Source organism: Arachis hypogaea, chromosome 18, assembly GCF_003086295.3.
Source record: "Arachis hypogaea cultivar Tifrunner chromosome 18, arahy.Tifrunner.gnm2.J5K5, whole genome shotgun sequence".
Taxonomy (NCBI): domain Eukaryota; kingdom Viridiplantae; phylum Streptophyta; class Magnoliopsida; order Fabales; family Fabaceae; genus Arachis; species Arachis hypogaea.
The window spans coordinates 62,715,545-62,737,711 of record NC_092053.1 but is presented as its reverse complement, the minus strand read 5'-3'; positions in this window follow the sequence as shown (position 1 = coordinate 62,737,711).

Sequence of the window (22,167 nt, the reverse complement as noted above, 5' to 3'; positions counted from 1 at the left end):
CTCACCCCCTTGGCTATGAGTCTGGTTACAATAATGTTGCAGGAAGAAGAAATTACAATGAGAACAGGCATCAAGGTTGGAACAATCAAAGATGGGAGGAGTCACAAGGATTTGATCAACCCTCATGGCAACAACCACCTCCAATGGACTATCAACAACCACCACCATATGCCTATGAACCCTTTCCTCAACATGACTTTGGACCACCATACTCACAAGCCTCTTTCCGCCATTCACCTCCATATGACCCTAACCCTCAACCACCATACCAACCACCTTATGAGCCATATGAACCATATATAGAACCACCCCAATTCCAATCCAATCACTCCCAACCACCACCACTTTCTTTTGTATCATGTCCAAGTCCGGCAACCCGAGAAGCAGAGGATCGCCTAAGGAAAACAGTAATTAAATTTTAGGCAACCGTTCAATAACTGCGGCAAGTATTAATTCAATGGGCTTCTAGACGCTTAAATACACAAGGATTAGCCACAGCCCCATGTGGACAGTCTAGTGAAGAGCATAGCATGAAGGAGATACCAGAATCCCCAGTGGACAAGACAGAGAATGAATTCGTACTAGAACAAGTAGAAGAAACTGTCATTGTTCAAGAAGAAGAAGAAGTGGTTGAAGACATAGGAGATGCAGAACCTCCAAGGGAAAGTCCAGTCATAGAGCCTCCTTCCGAGACGGCTGAAATTGATGCTAAGGAGGGTGTACAACCTCCAAGGCATATCACAGTTGAAGACTTGGAAGAGGTTGATCAAGAGATGGAGATTCAAGAAGAAGAAGCACAACCTCCCATACCCCTGGAAAGCAATGAAGAAGAGATTGAATTGAAAGAGAGCTACCAAGAGGAAGAGGTTGAAATTGAAGAAGCTTGCAAAGAGGTGGTAATTATCAAAGAAGAGCACAAGGGAGTGGAGCTTGCAATTTCATTAAAAATACCTCCCCCTAAGTTGCCATCGTCCTTCACAACATTTAAGTGGGTAAAATTCATATCCCATAGCTTTCTAATCCCACTTGAATATGGGCTACTGGAGACGGATGGTCAACTTAGAACTCTTTGTGGCATTAAGAGTAAGAGGAAGATGGCCAGTGGTCCTGCAAGGTTCATTATGGTTGGAAGCTTTAAATTTAAACGCAAAGGTTGGTGTAGAGCTCAATTGAATGGGTCTAGGAAGCTGTTTGGTAGCTGCAGTGAGAATTCAAATCACTTATCACCCAATTGGAAAAATACAGATCCCGACATGGATGGGTGTAAAAGCAAGGTTTGGGATCCTGGAATCTGTTCTGACATCCAACACCCCGGGAGCCTAAGAATCTTTTTGAAGCTGCTCAAGGGTTTTACATGCCTAGTTTGGGACCCCGGAGATTACTGGAATCACAAACACTAGTGGAGATTCCTGGATGAGTTCAAGCATAAGCCACCATAACAGGAAGCTCACCAAATGTCCAACTTAAGGACTTTAACTAAAAGTGCTAGGTGGGAGACAACCCACCATGGTATGATCGTCCTTTTTCATTTTTATTTAGTTTTATTTGTTTTTGAATTTTATTTTATTTTGTTATATTGAACCTGGAGTTTTGCATCACATTCATATTAACACTGCATTCTGCATCTTTTCAGATTAAAAAAAAAAAAGTGCCACGCGACGCGACCGCATCAGCGACGCGTCCGCATCGCAAGGAGAGAAGAGAAAATAAAAATGGACAGAGAGTCACGCTGGAGCGAGGCTGGAGGTATGCCAGTGGCACAATTCGTCCCACGCGACCGCGTCGCTGACGCGTCCACGTCGCAGGGGAATACTGGCCTCCCACGCGATCGCGTCCCCCATGCGGCCGCGTGACCTGAAAATCGACGTCAACCAGGTGCATGGCCGAAAGTTGAGCTGGAGTAAGGCTGGACTCGTGCTGGTAGCCCAAGCCTCACCACGCGAACGCGTGCCTCACGCGTCCGCATCATATCCCATGATGGCCACTCACGCGATCGCATGTCCCACGCGATCGCGTCACCCAGATTTTTGGCAAAAAGAATTTCGAACAGAGAGTTGTGCGACCGCGAGGCTGCACTCGCGCTAATCGCACAAAACAGGCCACGCGATCGCGTGACCCACGCGTCCGCATCACCTGACCTTATTGCGCACCACGCGACTGCGTCACCCACGTGACCACGTCGCCAGCGTCACACAACATATCCAGATCAGCCAATTTTCTTATCTTTTCCTCTCTAATCCTTATTTTTCTTATCTTTTCTTATTTCTTTCTTCTTCCTTTCTTATCTTCTTTCCCTTCTCATTCTTCTTATTTTTCTTTTTATTTTATTTTAATTTATTTGCATACTTTCATTCATTGCATTATTTTCATTGGTGTTAGAAATTTATTCGGGTCATTATTTCTATATTTTACTTGTGGATTATTAGAAGAATTATTTGACAATTATATATATATATATATATATATTTATTTTAAAAGGGTTGCTTGCATGTTCAATTTATTATTTTTTTCATTAGATTATTTACCATACATGCTATGTGTTTGTGAAAAAGCCCATATGGCATTATGCACTTCTCTATTATACTTTATACTATTTAATGCTTGCTTTTCATACACCCCCTTTACTATTTTAATTGAATATAATTGTCAATACAAACATGGTAATTTATTACAAGTAATGCTTGGTCTATGCTACTCATGCCCTTTTCCGGCATGCCAATTAACACCTTGCATCCACTTATCTTTCGATGCACTGGCTATTTTTCATTGCTGGCTTTTCACATGTACTCGAGAGCATGTGTTAATGTCAATTACATCCTAATGTGCATCCATCACCACTCTTCCATTCTCTTCCTTGCTATATATCTATTTGAATTTAATTTACTTTCTCTTCCCTTCTTCAGGATGGCCACCAAGGAAGAAAAGGAGAAAGCTACTCCCAAACCGCCGGCAAGGAAAGGAACAAAAAAGAGCCCAGCTGAGAAACCACAACCCCCATCCACTTGCACATCTTAGCATGCACCGAGGACGGTGCAATATTTAAGTGTGGGGAGGTCGATACCGATCTCCATGGGTTAGTACCTTTCTGTGTCAACACCAATGTTTAAATTTTCTTTATTTAATTAGTTGTTGCATTTGCATGTTTAATTGCATGTTTATTTGATTTTTGCATTTAGTTACTGCTTGGTTAAAATAATAAGTTTCTTCTTAAGATCCTATTTTTGAAATATTTCACTAATTTAAAAAAAAAATTCATGTGTAAATTTATTTGAAGTTGTATTTGGAACATGGTTTTTTGAGCCAAAGAACACACAACCTTTGAGATTTTGAGCTTATTTACATGGTTACATTATTTAACCATAAATTTTTATTCCTGTGTGTTTCCTTCTCTATGATTGTAATCTATATTTTGTTCCAATCTATATGTCCATTATTTAGTGTATTTACATGCTTGCATATGATTGAGGCCATTATTTGATTTTAGCTCACTTATCCCAAATAAGCCTACCCTTTAAATCACCCTTGTCAGCCACTTTGAGCCTTTTAACCCCCTCTTGTTCTGTATTTTACCACATCACTAGCCTTAAAGCAGAAAAACAATTAAATATCCCAATTGAATCTTTGGTTAGTTTAAGATAGTGTGTTAATTAAGTATGGGGAAACTGTGGGAACATGGGTTAATAAAGAAAAAGTATAATGTTTCTAATTTATTTGAATATCAGGAATTTGGGAACCTACTCATGAAAAACCAAAATAGAAAAATAATAGAAAATCCATGTGCATTGATAAGTTATGTTTGTTTCTCTACAAAAAAAAAGAAAAAAAAAAGAGAAAAATCCAAAAATACTCAATAAATAAGTAAATAAGGGGACAAAATTACCCCAATGTTAAGTTAATGAAAAATCAATGCACATGTGATAAATTAAAAAGAAAAATTTGGTACATGAGTATGGGAATCATACAAAAGTGGGAATTATGGGTAGCTAGGTATGATTTTAAAGTTATATAGAGTGTATGTATGTTAGGTGAGAGCTTGGCTAGTCAAAGATTCAATTTATAGCTCACTTAGCCATATATATACCTTTACCCTTACCTTAGCCCCATTACAACCTTGAAAAAGACCTCATGATGTTTGCATTGGTACACTAAATTTTTGTTGATTGGTTAGATGAAGAACAAGGTTTAGAAAGCATGATTAGGGAAGAGTATAGTGAATTACCCTATACACTTGAGAGATTATAGTGATATACACTACTAGTGAGGGTTCAATGCTTGATTCTATGTTCCCTGCTTTCATGAGCTGTCTTCTTACAAAGTTCACTTGCTTTTTATTATCTGATTTGAATTAGTGAAAAATTGGTTTGTATTTGTCTTGGAAAACTTAACTCTTAACCAAGTAAGTAAAAGCATTTAGCATGTAGTTGCATTCATAGGTTGCATTTCATACCATTCCTCTTCATCTTTATAGCTTCTCTTGAGCTTAGCATGAGGACATGCTATTGTTTAAGTGTGGGGAGGTTGATAAACCACTATTTTATGGTTTATCTTGTGCTTAATTGAGTGGTTTTTATCTACTCTTTATCCACTTATTCATACTATTTGCATGGTTTTACATTTGCCTTCCTAATTATGTGCTTTGATTGAAAACATGCTTCTTTGATCTTATATTTGCTTATTATTAATCCTCTCTTATTACCATTAGATGCCTTGATATGTGTGTTAAGTGTTTTCAGATATTATAAGGCAGGAATGGCTTGGAGGATAGAAAGGAAGCATGCAAAAGTGGAAGGAATACAAGAAGTTGGAGAAATTGCTAAGCTGTCCAGCCTGACCTCTCTGCACTCAAACGGCTATAACTTTAGCTACAGAGGTCCAAACGACGCGGTTCCAGTTGCGTTGGAAAGCCAACGTCTAAGGCTTCGATTTGATATATAATATGCTATAGTTCCCCTGACGCTAGGCGACGCGACCGCGTGATCCATGCGGCCGCATCGCAGTGACGGAAATTCAGCATGGCAAAATTTGAAACCAGCGAATTCTGGACTGTTTTTGACCCAGTTTGCGGCCCGGAAAACACAGATTAGAGGCTATAAAGTGGGGGAATGCATCCATTCATGGGGAGGCTCTCATATTTCACAATTTTAGGAGTAGATGTAGTTTTTAGAGAGAGATGTTCTCTCCTCTCTCTTAGGATTAGGATTTAGGATTTCTCTTAGTTTTAGGAGTGACTCTCAATCCCAGGTTCTTTATTTTTATTTATTTTCCTAATTTAATTTATGAACTCTTCCATGTTACATTTGATATCTTTATTAGTGCTAATTTGAGGTATTTCAGACTTATGATTACTCTCTTTAATTTATTACTGCTCTTTGTGTATCCAAATTATTTTCATTCAAGTAGATTCTCTTCCCTTTTGGCTTTGGTTGAGTCATTGGAGACAGAGTTATCAAACTCATTGTTGATTGAAAATTGGATTTCTTCATCTCATTAATTCAAGTTCCAATAACTCTAGCCTTTCTCAAGAAAGACTAGGACCTGAGGAATCAGAATTAATTCATCCACTTAACTTACCTTCATAGTTAGAGGTTAACAAGTGGGAGAAAAATCCAATTCTCATTACAATTGATAAGGATAACCAGGATAGGACTTCCAGTTATAATACCTTGCCAAGAGTTTAGTTTACAGTTATTTATTTATTTTACTTGTCATTTAAATATATCTGTGCCCATTGCCCAAACTCAACATTCCCCAAAAACACACTTTTTCATAATCAATAATAAGAACACCTCCCTACAATTCCTTGAGAAGACGACCCGAGGTTTAAATACTCAGTTATCAATTTTAAAAAGGGGTTTGTTACTTGTGACAACCAAAACGTTTGTACGAAGGGATTTCTGTCGGTTTAGAGACTATATCTACAATGCGACAGTTTTTATGACATTCTTTACTGGCAGTGTACCACTCATTTTTTTTATGCAATGTATCATGCACACCCTCTTATGTTTGCAATCACAATGTCTCTGTCCCTTGTGCCTTGATTGTTATCTTTAAGTATGCTTGCTTAGAACACATGTACTACTAACATTTCATTGTGTAAGATATTCATGATCCATCTTAGCCCCATAGCTATTGTTCTAATTGTTGCTTGAGGATGAGCAAGCATTATGAGTATTGGTATGGGAAGAAGGAGGAGAATGGAAGGAAAATGACAACAATAGAGAAGATGACTTACAAGGTTGTAAAGTTCTTTTTCCTCTCATTTGTTTCCAGCACTTTAAATTGCATGATTGTCTTTATCTTCTCTGTTTACATGTGTGATGAATAAAGCATATCTTGAATCTTGATTTGTAACATGTTGCTGTGCCATTATGACTACCAACTTGAGTTTTAAAGTTCAAAGCAGTAAAGTATCATGATCATAAACAAACAAGGGATTAAAGAAGAACTTAGCATGTGGATACAAGTATTGGAAGGCTAGTATGATTAATTGTTGCCCAATTGCATTAGATTTTATTTAATTGAATTTTTCATCTAGTACATTTTGTGAAATCTTTTGAAATCATGAAAACCTTGAAGGAATCAAATGCAAATAAGGCAAGAAAGAAAAAAGGAAAAGAATGAAAAAGCTGAAGGCTCTGAGTACCAATGACAATTTCTTTGTTAAGTACTTGTGGTGTTTATGTATCAAGCAAAATGCTTGAAAACAAAACACTTAGAGTCAAGGTTAGGCTCAAAGTGCAAAAAGCACTCCTTCAAAGCTCAAGGCTCTGAGCATCAATGATTAGAGACTCAAGAAAAGAAACAAATGAGCTTAATGAAATCCTCTAATTAAATGCTTGTGGTGCTTATATATCAAGTGATAATACTTGAAAACAAAGCATTTAGAGTCGTAGTTTTGCTATCAACTCATGGGGCAAATCACCCAAAAGGAGAAGCCAATAAGAAAATCAAAAGCTTGTTTCAAGGAAGAATTATAAAGAAAAGATTTCATAAATTGAGCTAGATAGAAGCATCAATCATCTACATTTCTTTTATGATTGTAGCATGCATAAGAAACTAGCCTACCATGAACATTAACTTGCTATTCTTCTTACCTTGGATTGTCAATCTTTATTGCATGATTCTTTTCTTGTTGGGGACAAGCAAGGTTTAAGTTTGGTGTTGTGATGACATGTCATCAGCGCTGTGCACACCGAAGGCCGCACGTGATTCCTTTAGTCAAACACGTGCCTGGCGATTTTGGAGGGTTTCCAACCCCATTTGAAGTTGAGTTTTTGGCGGAAAAAGGCAAAAGAGACCAAGGAATGAAGGGGAAGACATGTAGAGATTCATACACACACTTTAGGCTAGGTTCTAGTTAGTTTTAGAGAGAGAATCTCTCACTTCTCTCTAGGATTAGGATTAGGATTAGGTTCAGTTCTTAGATTTATGTTTTAATTCATGCTTTCTTCTACTTCTTCTTCTTAATTCTTTGTTGTTACATTCATCATTCTTCTATTGTTTGTTATAACTTCTTCTACTTTGGTTGTAGATCTACTTTTGTTCATTTTATTTTCTTTTAATGTAATTTGAGGTAATTCATGATAATTGTGTTCTTTTTTATTGTTGTTATTAATTCCTTGCAATAATTGTTGTTAGATTCATTTGTTGATGCCAATTTACTTTTCTTTTCTTTAGTGCTTTCCAAGTGTTTGATGAAATACTTGGTTGGATTTTAGTGTAGATTTTGTTCCTCTTGGCCTAGGTGGAGTAATTAGTGACGCTTGAGTTATCTAATTCCTTTGTTGATTGACAATTAGAAGTTGCTAATTGATTTGGATACCACTAAAGCTAGTCTTTCCCTTGGGAGTTGGCTAGGACTTGTGGAATCAAGTTGATTCATCTACTTAACTTTCCTCCATGGTTAGAGGTTAACTAAGTGGTAGCAATGGACAATTGTGGTCACAATTGAGGAGGATAACTAGGATAGGACTTCTAGTTCTCATATCTTGCCAAGAGATTTCTTAGTTGTTAGTTTATTTTCTTTGCCATTTATATTTCTTGTCTAAAATCTCAAAAACCCCAAACATACTCCATAACCAATAACAAGAACACTTTATTGTAATTCCTAGGGAGAACGACCTGAGGTTCAATACTTCAGTTTATAAATTTAGGGGTTTGTACTAGTGACAAACAAATTTTTGTATAAAGGATTAGTGTTGGTTTAGAAACTATATTGCAATGAGACTTCATTTGTGAAATTCTAAACTGTCAAAAGTCTAAATCATCAACCACTAAGACCAGTGAAGAACGGAAGAATGGTCTGAAGAGAACTATGAAGCAGACCTTTTCGCAATAGCCATGGTCAACCCTGTAGAAGAAGAAGAAGAAGAGGAAATAACCTCTGAAAAAGATGAACCAACAGCTTCATCTAGTCATACTCATACAGGGACCTTTGAAGTCAAAACTTCTAACAAATGGTTCACCTTTGTTGATATTCCACCGACAAGATACAGAGAAAGGCTCAATGAATTTAGTGCCTGGATAGAAACTACCATGGCTAATCCAAATCTTACAAGCAGACAAGTCCTTGCAGATTTCATAAATCGGATGACAGGCAATCTCCGAGAGTGGGTGAATAACCTTTCTGAGTATGAAAGGCTCCAGCTTATCAATGGTACCTCTTCACAATTTCTGGGGATAATATACCAAGAATTTCTAGGAGATATTTCAATCATCCAGAAAAGAAATTCTCAAGAATATTTTGAAATGAAATGCTGCTCACTCAACAGAAAGGACTTGGAAAGACATTACAAGAGGATGGCTGCTAAATATTATCCTCTTGGAGGAAATAATAATCCTCTGCTTAAACAAGTTTTCATAGCATCTTTGCCAGATGAACTTCAGCCAGAATTACAGCGAATGATGATGACTCTTTGCAAGGAAGTTGCTACTACTACCATTGAAGAAATATACCAATTGGCTTTAGCTGCTTTGGACAAACTATGTGAACAACGACAAATGTTCAAACAGCTCAACGAAAACTCAAGCAAACTCAAAGGAGCATGTAGTAAATCCCATTTAAAGATCAAGTGCAAAGAGCCAAGCACGTGTGAATGTAAGCCAAAGAAGAAGATGCATTGGCAATCACCGGCTATGAGATTCCATAAGAATACATCGTGGAATGCATTCAGAAAGGGAAGAAGGAAGCAGAAATACCGCTACTTCAAAAGGAGAAAGCCTCATACCAAGTCAAACAAATGTTTCATTTGTGGAAAGCAAGGACACTTTGCAAAATCATGTCCTCATAAGACAAAGAAAGAGATAAAAATGCTCCAGTCTTTGATGGATGCAGCTTCCATTGAGGATGAAGAAGATCTTGAATCAATACTTGAAGAATGGTGCACGAAATTGTGATTCACACTTTTCACAACTCCGCACAACTAACCAGCAAGTTCACTGGGTCGTCCAAGTAATACCTTACGTGAGTAAGGGTCGATCCCACGGAGATTGCCAGCTTGAAGCAAGCTATGGTTATTTTGTAAATCTTAGTCAGGAGATTAACGATAAGAGTGGTTATATTATGAAAAATAAATAACATAAAATAAACAGTACTTGTGATTCAGTAATGAGAAACAGGCTAAGGTTCCGGAGATACTCTGTCATCTGAATCTTTGCTTTCCTACTATCTTCTTCTCCAAACACACATGGTTTCCTTCCATGGAAGGTTGTATGATCCTCTCGGATGAAAAATACCCAGCACTGTCACCGCACGGCTAATCATCTGTCGGTTCTCACTAGCGTCGGAATAGGACCATTATCCTTTTGCACACTGTCACTGCGCCCAACATTCGCGAGTTTGAAGCTCGTCACAGTCATCCCCTTCCAGATCCTACTCGGAATACCACAGACAAGGTTTAGACTTTCCGGATCCTAGGAATGCTGCCAATGATTCTAGCCTATACCACGAAGGTTCTAACCTCCGGACTCGGTCCGTGGATTAGAAACCCAAGAGATACGCACTCAAGCTGTCGCCCAATGACTACGTTGAGCTCAGATAGAACGGAGTGGTTGTCAGGCACGCGTTCATAGGGTTGAGGATAATGATGAGTGTCACGGATCATCATATTCTCCATATTGAAGTACGAATGAGTATCTTAGAATAGAATCAAGCATAATTGAATAGAAAACAGTAGTAATTGCATTAATCCATTGAAACACAGCTGAGCTCCTCACCCCCACCTATGGGGTTTAGAGACTCATGCCATCAAGGTTACAATATGAAATGTAAAAATGTCATAAGTTGCAAAATGAATCTCTAAAAGTAGTTTTTATATTAAACTAGTAACCTAGGGTTATAGAAAATGGGTAACTAAGTGCAGATAGTGCAGAAATCCACTTTCGGGGCCCACTTGGTGTGTGCTTGGGCTGAGCATTGAAGCTTTTTCGTGCTTAGGTTGTTCTTGGAGTTAAACGCCAGCTTTGGTGCTAGTTTGGGCATTTAACTCCAATTCTGGTGCCAGTTTGGGCGTTTTACGCCAGAATTTTTAGGCTGACTTTGAACTCCAGTTTGGGCCATCAAATCTCGAACAAAGTATGAACTATTATATATTTCTAGAAAACCCAAGATGTCTTCTTTCCAACGCAATTGAGAATGCGCTAATTAGGCTTTTGTAGCTCCAGAAAAGCGATCTCGAGTGCAGGAGGGTCAGAATCCAACAGCATCTACAGTTCTTTTTCAGCCTCTGAATCAGATTTTTGCTTAGGTCCCTCAATTTCAGCCAGAAATTACCTGAAATTACAAAAAAATACACAAACCTATAGTAAAGCCCAGAAATATGATTTTTGAATAAAAACTAATAAAAAGTAACTAAAATATACTAAAAAATACCTAAAAAGAATGCCAAAAATGGTATAAATTATCCGCTCATCACAACACCAAACTTAAATTGTTGTTTGTCCCCAAGCAACTAAAAACAAAATAGGAAAAAATAAGATAATATACAATAAATTCCAAAAAACATCAATGAAGATTAGTCTTAATTAGATGAGCAGGACTAGTGACTTTTTGCTTCTGAACAGTTTTGGCATCTCACTTTATCTTGTGAAGTTCAGAATGATTGGCATCCATAGGAACTCAGAATTCAGATAGTATTATTGATTCTCCTAGTTCAGTATGTTGATTCTTGAACACAGCTACTTTATGAGTCTTGGTCGTGACCCTAAGCATTTTGTTTTCCAACATTACCATCGGATACATAAATGCCACAGACACATAACTGGGTGAACCTTTTCAGATTGTGACTCAGCTTTGCTAGAGTCCCCAGTTAGAGGTGTCCAGAGCTCTTAAGCACACTCTTTTTACTTTGGACCACGACTTTAACAGCTCAGTCTCAAGCTTTTCGCTTGACACATTCACGCCACAAGCACATGGTTAGGGACAGCTTGATTTAGCTGCTTAGGCTAGTATTTTATTCCTTTGGGCCCTCCTATTCATTAATGCTCAAAGCCTTGGATCCTTTTTACCCTTGACTTTTAGTTTAAAGGGTTACTGGCTTTTTCTGCTTGCTTTTTCTTTTATTTTTATATATTTTTATTTTTATTTTTATTTTTTTCAATGCTTTTTCTTGCTTCAAGAATCAATTTTATGATTTTTCATATTATCAATAACATGTCTCCTTTTTTATTATTCTTTTAGAAGCCAACAATTTTAACATTCATAAACTACACTATCAAAATTATACACTATTCGAGCATTCATTCAGAAAACAAAAAGTATTGCCACCACATCAAAATAATTAAACTAATTTCAAGATAAATTTCGAAATCCATGTACTTCTTGTTCTTTTGCAATTAAAAACATTTTCATTTAAGAAAGGTGAAGGATTCATAGGACATTCATAGCTTAAGACATAGACTCTAAACTTTATTGATCATGAAATAAAAATAAGACATGAAATAAGCATAAAAGTAGATAAATAATAATAAAAGAAAGGAAATTAAAGACATAAAAATAAATGATTCTAATACTAATGCTCATGTAACTCTTAAAATAGATCTCTAATAACAAAAGTTATCACAGAGTTAGGACTCAACAACCTGCATTAGGAGAGCCAAGTGCTTCTTCAATTTGTAGGACGCCTGGTTCTTCAAGGGACAGCTTTCGGCGCTTTAGCTCCTGTATCTCACGCCCTTGTTTCTCTTGTTCTATGAGAATTTTGCAAAGCATGCTGTTTTGATTCTGCTGTTCCTCTTTGAGTTGATTCACAGCATCTTGCAGCTTGGTGACAGATACTTCTAGGCGAGCCCAATAGTCAAATTGAGGAATTTCTGGAAGGAGTTCATGCGCTCTCCTCTTGATGGGGTTATCTTGAACTTGAGATCCATCCATCACTTTTTTGGTGATTGGGCATTCAACTGGGATAAATTCATCCACACCCATCTGTACCCCCGCATCTTTGCATAGCAGACTAATCAAGCTTGGGTAGGCCAATTTGGCCTCAGTGGATTCCTTGTTTGCAATTGTGTAAATTTCACAAGGAATTAATTGATGAACCTCCACTTCTTTTTCTAGCATAATACAGTGGATCATCACTGCTCTTTTGACAGTGACTTTAGAGTGGTTACTGGTGGGAAGTATGGATCGCCCAATGAAATCCAGCCAACCCCTAGCAACTGGTTTGAGGTCTCCTCTCTTCAGTTGGTTTGGGATACCTTTCGAATTGGTTATCCACTTGGTTCTAGGGAGGCATATGTCCTCTAGAACTTGATCCAACTTTTTATCTTTAGCCATTCTCCTGTTAAAGGATTCTGGATCATCCTGCAGTTGAGGAAGTTTGAGGACTTCTCTCACTTTGTCAAGATGGAAGTAGATAATTCTCCCTCTGACCATGGTTCAAAAAGTGTAGAAGGTAGTTCTATCCATTCTTTGCTTATCTGTCAGCCACAGATTTGCATAAAATTTTTGGACCATATTTCTTCCCACATTTATCTCAGGATTAGCTAGGATTTCCCAGCTTCTGTTTCGAATCTGCTCTTGGATCTCTGAATACTCGTCTTCTTTCAGATTGAACTTGACTTCCGGGATCACTGATCTTCTGCACACTATTTTGAAGTAATGATCTGCATGTTCTTTGGTGCAGAACCTCTCATGCATCCATTGTGGTTTTGGATTGTTTTCTTTCTTACCTCTTTGAGTGGTTTGTTTTCCTTTAGGTGCCATGATCTTGGTCAGTGATCACAGAAAATCACACCGAACTTAGAGGTTTGCTTGTCCTCAAGCAAAAGCAAGGAAAGAAGATGAGTAGATGGAGAGAATGATTTGAATGATGGAGGAGGGGTGATAGCCAAATGTATAAATAAAGGGGAGGGAGGGTATTGGTTCGAAATTTTAGAAAAAAGAAAAAGATATGATTGAAAGATATGATTGATAAGAGATAAACATGATATGCAAAAGAGAAGATTATTTTCAAAATTTAAGAGATATGAAGAAGATATGAGAAAGTTAAATCTGAATTTTTGTTTATGCATCTAAGAAATAAAAGATAATATGAATGAATTGAAAAGATTTGAAAAGAAATTGGAAAGATAAATGAGTTTTTGAAAAAGATTTGAAAAGAATTTGAAGGAGAATTAAAAGGAATTTATAAGATTATGAATTTTTTTTGTTAATGGAAGTTAGAAATTCAATGTTTGTAATGTTTGGATGCAGAAAATTTTGAATTAAAACAAGAAAATTCGAAAAAATTTGAATTGAAAATGAAATTACCTCTCCCCTATCTGTTCTGGCGTTAAACGCCCAGAATGATACCTTTACTGGCGTTAAACGCCCAGAATGGTAGCCATTCTGGCGTTTAACGCCCAGATTGCCTCTTTACTAGCGTTTTGACGCCAGTGAGCTCCTTTCCTCCGTGATTTCTCTGTTTTATATCCTGAGCCGTAATCTCTGAAATCACTTAACACACATATCAAGGCATCTAATGGTAATAAGAGAGGATTAAACATAGGGAACTTAAGGCCAAAGAAGCATGTTTTCAATCAAAACACAAAATCAGGAAGAAAAACGTAAAACATGCGAATAGTATGAATAAGAGGGTAAAGAGTTGATAAAAACCACTCAATTGAGCACAAGATAAACCATGAAATAGTGGTTTATCAAGCTACCATTTTCCTGACTTTTTCACTGAAAATATATTAATTAACAAGGAAAACAAAATTAAAAAGACTTATCTAACTATTACAAACATCTAATTATTGATAATGGATGAGTTGCCTCCCAGCAAGCGTTTTTTTACTGTCTTTAGCTGGACTTTACTGAGCTTTTAACTTAGTCTTAGCTTTGAGCATTCTTGCTCAAGATTGCCTTCAAGATAATGTTTGATTCTTTGTCCATTAACAATGAACTTTTTGTCAGAATCAATATCTTGAAGTTCTACATAGTCATATGGTGACACACTTGTAATCACATATGGGCCCCTCCACCGGGATTTCAATTTCCCGGGGAACAATCTGAGCCTAGAGTTAAATAGCAGAACCTTCTATCCTATCACAAAGACTCTAGATGATAGCTTTTTGTCATGCCATATTTTTGCTTTCTCCTCATAAATTTTGGCATTTTCGAAAGCATTGAGTTTGAATTCTTCCAGCTCATTCAACTAGAGTCATCTCCTCTCTCCAGCTACCTTAGTATCAAGGTTTAGGAACCTGGTTGCCCAGTAGGCCTTGTGTTCCAGTTCCACTGGCAGATGACAGGCTTTTCCATACACAAGCTGGTATGGGGAGGTCCCTATAGGAGTCTTGAATGCTGTTCTGTATGCCCACAGAGCATCATCCAGACCTCTTGTCCAATCCTTTCTACGGGCATTTACAGTCCCCAGGATTCACTTTAGTTCTCTTCAGCCTGCCCATTTGTCTGTGGATGATATGGAGTTGTCACTTTATGGTTAATTCCATATCGGACCAGAGCAGAGTCAAGTTGTTTATTGCATAAATGAGTGCCTCCATCGCTGATCAGTATCCTAGGAACACCGAACGTGCTGAAGATATGCTTCTGGAGGAACTTCATCATTGTCTTAGTATCATTAGTGGGTGTTGCAATTGCCTCTACCTATTTAGATACATAATTTACTGCCACCAGAATATAAGTGTTTGAGTATAATGGTGGGAAAGGCCCCATGAAGTCAATACCCCATACATCAAACAACTCAATTTCTAAGATCCCTTGTTGAGGCATGGCATAACCGTGAGGCAAATTACCAGCTCTCTGGCAACTGTCACAGTTACGTATAAACTCTCGGGAGTCCCTATAGAGAGTAGGCCAGTAGAAGCCACACTGGAGAACTTTGGTGGCTGTTCGCTTACCTCCGAAATGTCCTCCATATTATGATCCATGAAAATGTCATAGGATCTTCTATGCCTCTTCTCTAGGTACACATCTACGGATCATACCGTCTGCACACCTCTTAAAGAGATATGGTTCATCCCACAAGTAGTATTTTGCATCAGACATCAATTTTTTCATTTGCACCTTGCTGTATTCTTTGGGTATGAATCTCATAGCTTTATAGTTTGCAATGTCTGCAAACCATGGTACTTCCTGAATGGCAAAGAGTTGCTCATTCGGGAAGGTTTCAGAGATTTCAGTAGGAGGGAGGAATGCTCCTGCTACTAGTTCTATTCGGGACAGGTGATCTGCTACTTGGTTCTCTGTCCCTTTTCTGTCTCTTATTTCTATATCAAGCTCTTGCAGAAGCAACACCCATCTTATGAGTCTGGGTTTTGAATCCTGCTTAGTGAGGGGATATTTTAGAGCAACATGGTCAGTGTACACAATCACTTTTGCTCCTATTAAATAAGATCTGAACTTATCAATGGCATAAACCAATGCAAGTAACTCCTTTTCTGTGGTTGTGTAATTCTTTTATGCATCATTTAAAACACAGGTAGCATAATAAATGACATGAAGAAGCTTGTTATGCCTCTGTCCCAATACTGCACCAATGGCATGGTCACTGGCATCATACATTAGTTCGAATGGTAATGTCTAGTCTGGTGCAGAAATAACTTGTGCTGTGACCAGCTTGGCTTTCAGATTTTCAAATGCCTGCAGACACTCTGTGTCAAAGATAAATGGCGTGTTAGCAGCTAGAAGATTGCTCAGAGGTTTTGCGATTTTTGAAAAATCCTTTATAAACCTCCTATAGAATCTTGCATGCCCCAGAAAGCTTCTGATTCCCTTAATATTGGCAGGTGGTGGTAATTTTTCAATTACCTCTACCTTAGCTTAATCTACCTCTATTCCCTTGTTTGAAATTTTGTGCCCAAGGACAATTCCTTCAGTCACCATAAAGTGACATTTTTCCCAGTTTAAAACCAGGTTAGTCTCTTGGCACCTTTTTAAAACAAGTGCTAGATGGTCAAGGTAGGAGCTGAATGAGTCTCCAAATACTGAGAAGTCATCCATGAAGACTTCCAGAAACTTCTCTACCATATCAGAGAATATAGAGAGCATGCACCTCTGAAAGGTTGCAGGTGCATTGCACAGACCAAATGGCATTCTTCTGTAGGCAAATACTCCAGATGGACATGTGAATGCTGTTTTCTCTTGGTCTTGATGGTCTACTGCAATTTGGTTGTAGCCTGAATAGCCATCCAAAAAATAGTAGTATTCATGACCTGCTAGTCTCTCTAGCATCTGGTCTATGAATGGTAAAGGAAAATGATCCTTTCTGGTGGCTGTATTGAGCCTTCTGTAGTCAATACACATACGCCACCCTGTAACTGTTCTTATAGGAACCAGTTCATTCTTTTCATTATGAACCACTATCATGCCTCCCTTCTTGGGGACAACTTGGATAGGGCTTACCCAGGGGCTATCAGAAATAGGATAAATAATCCCAGCCTCTAGTAGCTTAGTGACCTCTTTCTGCACCACCTCTTTCATGGCTGGATTTAGCCACCTCTGTGGTTGAACCACTGGCTTAGCATCATCTTCCAATAGGATCTTGTGAATGCGTCTTGCTGGGCTAATGCCCTTAAGATCACTTATGGACCACCCAAGAGCTGTCTTGTGTGTCCTTAGCACCTGAATTAGTGCTTTCTCTTCCCGTGGATTTATGGCAGAGCTTATGATCACCAAAAAAGTGTCACCTTCTCTCAGAAATGCATATTTCAGGAATGATGGTAGTGGTTTGAGCTCGGGTTTAGGAGGCTTATCCTCTTCCTGAGGAGTTTTCAGAGGTTCTTCCGTTCTCTCTGGTTCCTCCAGATCAGGCTGAACATCCTTAAAAATGTTCTCTAGCTCTGATTCGAGACTCTCAGTCATATTGACCTCTTCCACCAAGGAGTCAATAACATCTGCACTCAAGCAGTCTTTTGGAGTGTCTGGATGCTGCATAGCTTTGACAACATTCAACTTAAACTCATCCTCATTGACTCTCAGGGTTATCTCTCCTCTTTGGACATCAATGAGGGTTCGTCCAGTTGCTAGGAAAGGTCTTTTTAGAATGAGAGTTGTACTCTTGTGCTCCTCCATTTGCAGCACTACAAAGTCAGTAGGAAAGGCAAATGGCCCAACTTTGACAATCATGTCCTCAATTATGCCTGATGGGATTTTAATGGAGCCATCAGCAAGTTGGAGGCATATCCGGGTTGGTTTAACTTCATCAGTCAAACCAAGCTTTTTGATAGTGGATGCAGGTATTAGGTTGATACTTGTCCCAAGGTCACACAGAGCTGTCTTGGTACAAGCATCTTCTAATGTGCATGGTATCATAAAACTTCTGGGATCTTTAAGCTTCTCTGGTAAGCTTTTCAGAATGACTGCACTGCATTCTTCAATGAGGAAAACTTTTTTAGTTTCTCTCCAATCTTTCTTACGGCTTAAGATCTCTTTCATGAACTTAGCATAAGAGGGTATTTGCTCAAGTGCCTCAACAAATGGAATCTTTATTTCAAGAGTCCTGAGGTAGTCTGCAAAGCAGACAAATTGTTTGTCCTATTCTGCTTGGCAGAGTTTCTGAGGATAAGGCATCTTGGCTTTATATTCTTCAACCTTGGTTGCTGCAGGTTTATTTCCTATAGAAGTGGTTGGAGAAGCCTGCTTAAGGGGGTTGTTATCAGCACTTGCAAGTGTCTGACCCCTTTGTGGCGTTTGAACGCCAAAATTGGGGGCTACATGGGCGTTTAACGCCAGATTGCCACCCTTTTCTAGTGTCTGGATGCCAGAATTGGCTGTCCCTTGGGCGTTTAACGCCACTTTTCACCCTGTTCTGGCGTTTGAACGCCAAAATCATTCCTCTCTGGGCTCTTACTGTCCTCAGAGGGATTTTGGATAGTGGTTTAGTTATCCTTTGTCAGTTATTCCTTTCTTGACTTCCTGCTACCTTGGATTGACACATTCAGTGTTTTTCCACTCCTTAATTGAATAGCTTAGCATTCTTCTGTTATCTGTTTAGATAGCTGCTGTCTTGTCTGATCCAATTGTGCTTCCATATTTTGGTTAGCATTTTTAGTGTCTTGGAGCATCTCTTTGAACTCTGTGAACTATTTTGTTATAATAAGTAATTGCTGATTGAGTTTAGCAACTTGTTATTGAGGACTAAGTTCAGTGGATACTGCTTTAGCCTCTTCTTTCAGGGAGGACTCACTACTCAAGTACAGATGCTTATTTCTAGCAACTGTATCAATGAGCTCCTGAGCCTCTTCAATTGTCTTTCTCATATGTATAGATCCACCAGCTGAGTGATCTAGAGATATTTGAGCTTTTTCTGTAAGCCCATAGTAAAAGATGTCTAACTACACCCACTCTGAAAATATTTCAGATGGACATTTCGTTAGCATCCCTCTGTACCTCTCCCAGGCATTATAAAGGGATTCATCATCCTCTTGTTTAAAGCCTTGGATGTCCAGCCTTAGCTGTGTCATCCTTTTTGGAGGGTAATATTGATTTAGGAATTTGTTTGATAATTGTTTCCATGTTCTTATGCTTGTTGTGGGTTGGTTATTTAACCACCTCTTAGCTTGATCTTTTACAGCAAATAAAAAAATAATAATATGTAGACATTCTGATCCACTTCTTTATCACGTACTGTGTCAGCAATTTGTAAGAACTGTGCCAGAAACTCAGTAGGTTCTTCCTGTGGAAGACCAGAATACTGGCAATTTTGCTGCACCATGATAATGAGCTGAGGATTTAGCTCAAAACTGCTTGCTCTGATGGGGGGTATACAGATACTACTCCCGTATGCAGCAGTAATGGGTTAGCATATGACCCTAGAGTCCTTATGGACTGTTCATTTCCACTTAGATCTATGATGGAGAAAAGGGAATTGATGTGAATTGTAAATAAAATATATTTTATTTTTATTTTATTTAATTAAAAACAAACCGAATAAATAAAAAATATAAGATAAAATAAAATAATTGGAGAATAAAATATAAATTTTGAAAACTAGAAGAAAAATAAAAAGAAATTCGAAAACTAAAATAAATAATTAATTAAGAAGATTTGAAAACTTTGGATATGATTTTTGAAAAAGATTTTGAATTTTGAAATTTTAAAACTAAGATAAGATAAAATAAAAAGTTTAAAATAAAAAAATCTGAATTTGTAAATGAAATTTTTGAAAATTCAATTTAATAAATAGAAAAGATATTTTTGAAATTAGTGAGGAAAGAGAAAAACAATAAAACGACACCAAACTTAGAATTTTTAGATCAAAATAAAGAAAACAAACAAGAAAACTTTGAATGTCAAGATGAACACCAAGAACAAATTTTAAAAATTTTTAAGAAAATAGAAACACAAAGGACACCAAACTTAAAAATTTTTATATTTTGGACACTAATAATTCAAAAATGTATAAGATAAACAGCAACAATCACCAAACAAGAAATTTTAAAGATCAAATAAGAAAAATTATCAAGAACAATTTGAAGATCAATAAAGAAGAACATATAATTCGAAAATTGAAAGAAAAATAATATCATGCAATTGATACCAAACTTAAAATATGAAACTAAACTCAAACAGAAGACTAAATTATGAAGTTATTGGTTTTTAGAAAATTTTCGAAAATAGTTTAGAAAAATAAAATAAGGATTTTAAAATTTTAACCCAAAACAATAATAGAAGACTCAATGTTAGTGACTCTAAACCAAAAAGACAAATTTTTCTAATCTAAGCAACAAAATAAATCGTCATTTGTCCAAACTCGAAAAATCCCCAGCAACAGTACCAAAAACTTGGTGCACGAAATTATGATTCACACTTTTCACAACTCCGCACAACTAACCAGCAAGTGCACTGGGTCGTCCAAGTAATACCTTATGTGAGTAAGGGTCGATCCCACGGAGATTGTCGGCTTGAAGCAAGCTATGGTTATTTTGTAAATCTTAGTCAGGAGATTAATGATAAGAGTGATTATATTTATGAAAAATAAATAACATAAAATAAACTGTACTTTTGATTTAGTAATGAGAAACAGGCTGAGGTTCCGGAGATGCTATGTCATCTGAATCTCTGCTTTCCTACTGTCTTCTTCTCCAAACACGCATGGTTTCCTTCCATGGCAGGCTGTATGATCCTCTCGGATGAAAAATACCCAGCGCTGTCACCGCATGGCTAATCATCTGTCGGTTCTCACTAGCGTCGGAATAGGACCATTATCGTTTTGCACACTGTCACTGCGCCCAACATTCGCGAGTTTAAAGCTCGTCACAGTCATCTCCTTCCAGATCCTACTCGGAATACCACATACAAAGTTTATACTTTTTGGATCCCAGGAATGTTGCCAATGATTCTAGCCTATACCACGAAGGTTCTAACCTCCGGACTTGGTCTGTGGATTAGAAACCCAAGAGATACGCACTCAAGCTGTCGCCCAATAACTACGTTGAGCTCAGATAGAACGGAGTGGTTGTCAGGCACGCGTTCATAGGGTTGAGGATAATGATGAGTGTCACGGATCATCATATTCTCCATATTGAACTATGAATGAGTATCTTAGAATAGAATCAAGTGTAATTGAATAGAAAACAGTAGTAATTGCATTAATCCATTGAAACACAGTAGAGCTCCTCACCCCCACCTATGGGGTTTAGAGACTCATGCCGTCAAGGTTACAATATGAAATGTAAAAATGTCATAAGTTGCAAAATGAATCTCTAAAAGTAGTTTTTATATTAAACTAGTAACCTAGGGTTACAAAAAATGGGTAACTAAGTGCAGATAATGCAGAAATCCACTTCCGGGACCCACTTGGTGTGTGCTTGGGCTGAGCATTGAAGCTTTTTTGTGCTTAGGCTGTTCCTGAAGTTAAACGCCAGCTTTGGTGCCAGTTTCGGCGTTTAACTCCAATTATGGTGCCAGTTTGGGCATTTTACGCCAGAATTTTTAGGTTGACTTTGAACGCCAGTTTGGGCCATCAAATCTCGGACAAAGTATGAACTATTATATATTGCTGAAAAGCCCAAGATTTCGACTTTCCAACGCAATTGAGAACACGCCAATTGGGCTTCTGTAGCTCCATAAAATCCATTTCGAGTGCAAAAGGGTCAGAATCCAACAGCATCTGCAGTCCTTTTTTAGCCTCTGAATCAGATTTTTGCTCAGGTCCCTCAATTTTAGCCAGAAATTACCTAAAATTATAGAAAAACACACAAACTCATAGTAAAGCCCAGAAATGTGATTTTTGAATAAAAACTAATAAAAATATAATAAAAAGTAACTAAAATATACTAAAAACTACCTAAAAACAATGCCAAAAAGGGTATAAATTATCCGCTCATCAAAGAACAAGAAAACAAAGATGAGGAAACTGAATATTTTTTCAAGATTCTGATTCAGAAGAAGATCTCCCACCAAAGAGGTCGATCTTTTCTATATCCTCCTTTGCACCACCCGTAGCTTCTATTACCACAAAAATTCCTAAAGGATCAAGCTTCTCAGAAGAAGAACTTGGATACCTTGGATCTCTGGAAATGAAGCAGATTGATGGTACTCCTCGTCCTCATTTCGACCTAAAGGTCAAGACATCTGTCTATGACAAGCCAACAAAGGCTGTTGCACTAATAGATACTGGATCTTGTCCCACTATTCTAAGACCACATGTCTTGCCCAAAGAAATGTGGGTACCTATCTCTAAAAAATTCACAGCTGCTAATAATAAAATCTTCAAAATCAATCTT